The sequence below is a fragment of the Neltuma alba genome, unplaced genomic scaffold (genome assembly GCF_004799145.2).
Source record: "Neltuma alba isolate B1F8T4 unplaced genomic scaffold, ASM479914v2 tig00013628_pilon, whole genome shotgun sequence".
Taxonomy (NCBI): Eukaryota; Viridiplantae; Streptophyta; class Magnoliopsida; order Fabales; family Fabaceae; genus Neltuma; species Neltuma alba.
The window spans coordinates 33,905-40,605 of NW_021637812.1; the positions used below are offsets into that span (position 1 = coordinate 33,905).

The following is a 6,701-nucleotide window of genomic DNA, read 5'->3' on the forward strand; positions in this document are numbered from 1 at the left end:
GCTTGTCTTCCAGCAAAATGATCCCGACAATTATATATGAAGATAATACTGCATGTATTGCTCAACTAAAGGAAGGGTACATCAAAGGAGATAGAACAAAACATATTTTGCCAAAATTCTTCTTCACTCATGATCTTCAAAAGGATGGTGAAATCGGCGTCCAACAAATCCGTTCCAATGAAAATCTAGCAAATTTGTTCACCAAGTCACTTCCTTGTACAACATTTGAAAAGCTTGTTCATGATATCGGATGTCGTAGACTCAGAGATATCAACTGATATTACCAAGAGGGGGAGTTAACACATGCTGTACTCTTTTTTCCTTGACTATGGTTTTTATCCCATTAGGTTTTTCCTAGTAAGGTTTTTAATGAGGCAGCACTGAATAACATATCAATAAATGTGTACTCTTTTTCTTCTTCTAGGTTTTTATCCCATAGGGTTTTTCCTAGTTAAAGTTTTTTAACGAGGCACATATTTGTATAATGGACATCCAAGGGGGAGTGTTATGAATATTGTGTGGATGTCCATTTACCCCTTCCTCTTCATCTTCTCCAAGTAACTTCCACTACCTCCACCATCCATTACTCCTCCACTACCTATTACTCCTCCACTACCCATTCACTCTTGTAACTCACCTCCATTCACATTCATGGGATTGATTATCCACTATTTGTCATTTAAGAACAATTGTAACCTATTTGTAAGACTATGCCTATAAATAGGGCATGTCATTTGTGTTGTAATGCAAGTGAAGAAATACAAAAGCAATCTCATTCTCTTGTCTTCATCTTTCTACTTTTGTGGTTTCATTTTGGTTCTATTTTATAAGAGTTCACATTTTATTACAGCATTATTTCAACTGGAATTGTTTTGAATAGAAAAACTTATAATTAGTTGAAAAAAGAAAAGAGAAAAGTTCCTGAATCTTCCACGGCATGATTCATGCTCAACTGAATTTGTAATATGTGTAGATTCATATATTTTTGCTCTTCTCATTCTAGTTAGTGTAAAAACTATATAATTAATTTTTAAATATTAAAAATTTTGTTAAATTAATTATTTGTAAGAAAATATTTGTTATTTTCTTGAAATATTTTCTTTAATCAGTTGCATTGGAATTACCTATCGATATACCAAAATTCCTTTGATACATTTAATCAATAGAGATGATTTAAAAAATTACAAATTTAATAGATAAGGTGAATTGAGATTTTATATTTAAGATTGAAATATATCACTCAATTAGCTCCTACATTTAAAATTAAAAAAAAAAACCTTAAAGTGCTACCAAAATATTACGCGTATTAAGTAAGGACAACCCTGTTTTGAGCTGGCAAAAATAAAATTGGAATTAGCAAACAAAAGTTGCTAGAAAAGAAAAATGCCTCTTTCATTTAATTTCCCCCCTAATTTCATACTCTTTCTCTTTTTTTTTTTTAATTTTCTTTTATCCAAATTAATTAAAACAAAGAAGCCTACAAGAAAAAAAATCGTGACGTGATATTTGGTGACTCTATCGGATATGGTGACGGTATGGTGCGGGCCTCTTTTTGTGCCTTTACATTTTTTTTTTGTTTTTTCCAAATTTCAACCATCACCAGCTGCTATATCTCTAGTCACGCTCTGAGTGTTGGTGACCAATCGGAGCCCTGACTATCAAAAGATAATTTATGATCACTAAGAGTATTTATGAGATCTGAAAGCCCGTAATACCCATTCGAGCCCGGTGAAATTATGCTGAGACCTGCCCTAAAAAAGCAGCTGAAACAATAAATGAGTATTTTCAGACATGGCCAAATGTCGGGTTGGAATGGGCATCGGGCAAGGTGTGCGGCCCTGCCTATTTAGCCTTGCCCAAAGTTTATATATATAATATACATATATTCATTATATATAATTATAATTATTGCCTAGAGTTTATATATATAACTATTTTCAATATATATAATATACATATATTTATTATATATAATTATATTTAATATATATACACACATGTAATATTCATATATAACATAATTATATATTTCAAGATTTAAATTGTTGATATATTTGATTATGGATATTGTTTGAAGACCTATCATGTTATGTTTAACTATATAATAATTATAAAGAGATATGGAATGATAAATAGATATATGAATTTGTAATGTATTGTTTATATTTCTTCTCTTGAAATATTCTAAATTGTGAAATTATAAAATATATTTAAAAATGAAAATATTACTTATTAGGTTTGGTGAAAATCTTCACATAATATGAACAACACATCAGTGCATCATCAGTTTAGGGTGGGCTTTCACTGAGCAGGACTGGACAGCGAGCTCCAAAATGCAATCCGTTGATCATTCAGGTTGAGCATCAGGCAAAGGTCATGCCCTACCCAACCCTATCTATATACAGTCCTAACAATTACAATTAACAAATTTACAACGACACATAAAGAAATTTGCAACTTCTATTTCTTGTATTGTTATCCTAATTTACAAATGTAATTAGCGAATTAACAGTAACATATAAGAAAATTTTTAACTCCCATTTCTCATATTCTCATCCTAATCTACAATTACAATTAACAAATTTACAACATATAACAAAAATTTTATGGGAAAATGGCAAAAAAAGGCCACCAAAATAAAAAATATTGCACACAGGAACTGGTTTGTAAAAATTATTGTAAAAACTCATACTAATGTTTTATAGGTCTTTATTTGTAATTTTTCTATTTCTACAGTTTTTTTTTTTTTTGCTAGTTTCTCAAATTTTATTGCATTATACGCTTAAATGGTTTAATGGCTTGGTGTCTATCAACTTTGTGGGGTGCCAAAGGACATAGGTTCAAATTTTCCTTATCTATTGTTGTAAGCAGTAGTTCTAGGATGAGAATATGGGAAATGAGAATTGTGGTTGGCTGTCAGGGTTATACCAAGCCGTCGTTGATTGGAACTTTAGCGGGCAGCAATGGCTGAAGTTTTTAAATGAAAAAACAAGAGTACTGATGTCTTTTTGCCCTAAAAGTTTAATTTCATTTTGGTCTTTGAAGTTACAATAAAATTTCAGAACTTTTCAAGAGTAAATAGAAGTTTTAAAAAAAAAAAAAAAAAACCAAAACAAGTTAATTGGTTATAGTGGAAATGGAGCAAAATTTTGCACGCGCGCACAGGGAGACAAGGGACCAGAAAGCTGATCCCAGTCTGTTTCTGGAAAGAAAAAGGAGGTTAGCCTGGGGACCACCAAATTTAATAATTAGAATGGCCCCTCTCCATGTGTTGACATTAATTTGAAATAAATTATATTTATGATTAAAGTCTTGTGACAGTAACATAAAAATTCAAAATTAACGATGATATCAAACGCTTAAATTAATCTGGGGCATAGAATAAAACGAAATAAAAAATAATGACCTTTTTTAGGAAAATAATAAAAAATATCATATATACATGTACACACATTTTTTCCGGTTTTTAATATAGGATTCAGTTGACTAATTTATAAAAATTAAGAAAAAAATAAAATTACCTTAAAGTATGTATATTTATCGTTGTTCTCTAAAATAATTTGCCTAACTTATAAATTAGTATATAAATATGATATAGGATAATGATATACTAAGTACTACATCCCGTCCTTAATATAAAAACTAGATAATTAATTTAAAAATGCTAATAAAATTAGTTAAATTAGTTATTTGTTATAAATACGTGTTGATTTTTCTAAATCATCCCCTCCAATCATATGTATCAGGTGATTGTAATTATCTTGTGATAGGAACTTTTTATAATCAATAGGGATATTTTAAAAATGGATTAAGGTCCTATGTTTGAGACCAAATTCAACCTTCTAACTAATTTTTATATTAAAAACTAGAAGTAGTAATTCTAGAAAGATCAAGTAACATGTACCATAATTAATTAATTTTTTAAATTTATTAATATCCATCAATTAGTCAACTTAGTCTAAATATTAAGGATGGGAAGTGTATCATACCTCCGCTTAACACTAAAACTCGTTGCCATCATTAGACGAAATTATTTCTAATCAAAGTGATCACAAAGATGGTTACGGTGATAATGATATATATCCCCGACTGATGAGAGAAACAATACAAAGACAATCAAACTGGCATTAAATACTAATGGAAATTATGGAAACCCAACCACTATGGTAACCTATATCTGGCTAGTTGGTAACAGTTTTTGGCCGAAGAACTTGTCGAACCATGATCTCAAAATTCTGAAACGAAGATCCATCTGGTCTGCAAGTGGCTTCCTCTGCCATTTTCTTCCTTTCAAGTGCCTTCTTCTTCATCTCTGTGCCTTTTTCTCCCTCCATCAACTCTCTCACAAACTTCTCAACTCCTTCCCTCTTCACATCACTCTCTATCTCCAACCCAATTCCCCATTCTTCACACGCAAATCTGCAATTCGTTTGCTGCTCTGCGAAGAACGGCCAACAGATCATAGCCACTCCGCCACAAATACTTTCAATCATTGAGTTCCACCCACAGTGTGTTAAGAATCTTCCTACTGAATGATGAGCCAGAACTTGCTCTTGTGGACACCAACTTGATAACAGCCCTCTGTTTCTCGTCTCTTTAATAAATTCTGCAGGAAGAACTGCGTCTTTGCCACTGACAAGATCGGATCGGATTACCCATAAGAAGGTTTTGTTACTGTTAGCCAGTCCCCAAGTAAACTCTATCATTTGCTCTTTCGTCATCACTGTGACGCTCCCGAAATTTACGTAAGCCATAGAGTTTGGTTCTTTTGTATCTAACCATTCCAAACATTCTGGTTCTTCCTTCCGTAGGTTCGACCCGATTGTTTGAGGTCCTTGTCAGTGATAATCTCATCTGTGAGTGGATTTATGGGACCAATGGAGTGAAACAGGAGGAAAAATAGAGGATAGCCTTCTAAAGCATCATGTTCTAGATCATCAAATGTGTTCAAAATGATTGCGCTAGCTTTCTTAGCTCTCTCACACTCGCCAAGTATGAAATCTAACATGAATTCATTTGGGTTTGCTTGTTCTCCAGAAGCTTGGCATGTCTTTTAAACGCAGTTCCTTGATTCCTAGAATCCAATCTATCACAGTATTCTCCAAATACCCATTTGTTGAATCGCTCGGATCTGCATGCTAAACACTTCTGACTTAACATAATGCATCTAGGTGCATACAAACAAGTTGTAATAAATGCATGAAGCTAGGTAGCATGTACCATGGAAGTTATCCTATATATTTATATATACTTTAAGAGGTGTCAAGCCTTTCTCGATGAGTCGGTGAAAATGAACGTAGCAGAGAAAGCCGCAGGCACTGGTAGTCCAGAAAAGGACATCTGGGATTCTGAGTTCTTTGGCGGCATCGACGGTGAAGCTCATGACACCATCAGAAACTATACAAGTGACGGGAGGGATATGAGGGGAATTATTGAGTTTGTTGAGGACGCTTCTGAAGGGAACCAAGCAAGTTCTACGTGTGGATTCAGAGGGAAGGGATGCTTGTGTGGCGTCGACGACGTCATCGGAGTCGGAGCCGGGAAGTCGTCGGGGATGGTTTCGAAACGGAAGGAAGAGAGGCTTTGAGGGAATCTGGACCTCGGGATTTGAGGAGGCGTTTATGGTTGAACTCGGTGTTAACAAAAGTGATGTGGAAGCCATGAAAGTGAAGAAGCTTTGCAAGTTTGAGCATGGGATTGACATGGCCTTGTGCTGGGTAGGGGATACACACAGAGTGAGGCTTCTCTGAAGCAGCCAATGGACCCTTTTCCCACTCTGTTTTTTCTCAGATCTCAAGGAAGAAGAAGATGAATGCAAGCCTGGCTTTGCCCATCCTACTGTATTTATAGCGGCTAAACCGAGAGGCAGTGTTTGCTTTTCGGAAAATTACACTCAAGTCCCAATTCAGAGATTTTATTATTCCAAGGTCCCTAAAAATATTCAAACTAATCTTAAATCCTAAGGAACTTGTGACTGAGATATTGTAACAGTGAATCAACCATCTTTCCATCACCATCCTCTGTTGTTAATTCCAATTTTTTATTTATCAATTGTGTCTATACAGATTGACACTCCATGCTATAATTTTATTTCTCAACTGTATCATAATAAGAATCATTTAGGGTACTCTAATTTGTCAATTGAGTTTCAATATGAATTGTCCATACATATCTTTTCACTTGACAATTCTACAAGACAAAGTGATCATTTATATAGGTACAATTAACAAGTAAAGGAATTAGGATAATCAACAAAAGAGGATGATGAAAGTGACAATCTATCTATAATAATAAGGGTAGGATTTGAAGATTTTGAGGATTTTATCGTAAGAAAATTTCTCACTTGGAACCTGAATTAATTTTCTTTTTTCTCTTCTAGAAATGAATCCCATTCTGTATGGGGATCCCTTAGCTACTGCAGAAGGCCAGCAAAATAAGTTGGTGAGGTTGTCATATATGGTGGCCCGTCACCCATAACTATTTTAATGGAGGATTGCAAAATCAAACCCCGAGAACGTATAAGAATGGGTGTGTACTGTGTATATGGGTCACTCTTTTCTATGTGGGTCACTTTTTTCTATGTGGGAAGGGTAAAATATTGGGAGGGAAAAGTCGGTTTAGCAAAAACGCCACTTGGATAAGGGAAAATGATTTGTTGATGATCTTTAGAGAAATTACACTTACTTTATAATATGATTATA

General features: G+C 33.9%; 1 pseudogene; it reads right to left on the reverse strand.

The window, feature by feature from the left end:
* Positions 1–4,079: 4,079 nt before the first annotated feature.
* Positions 4,080–5,776, reverse strand: LOC114738570 (7-deoxyloganetin glucosyltransferase-like; annotated as a pseudogene).
* Positions 5,777–6,701: the final 925 nt, after the last annotated feature.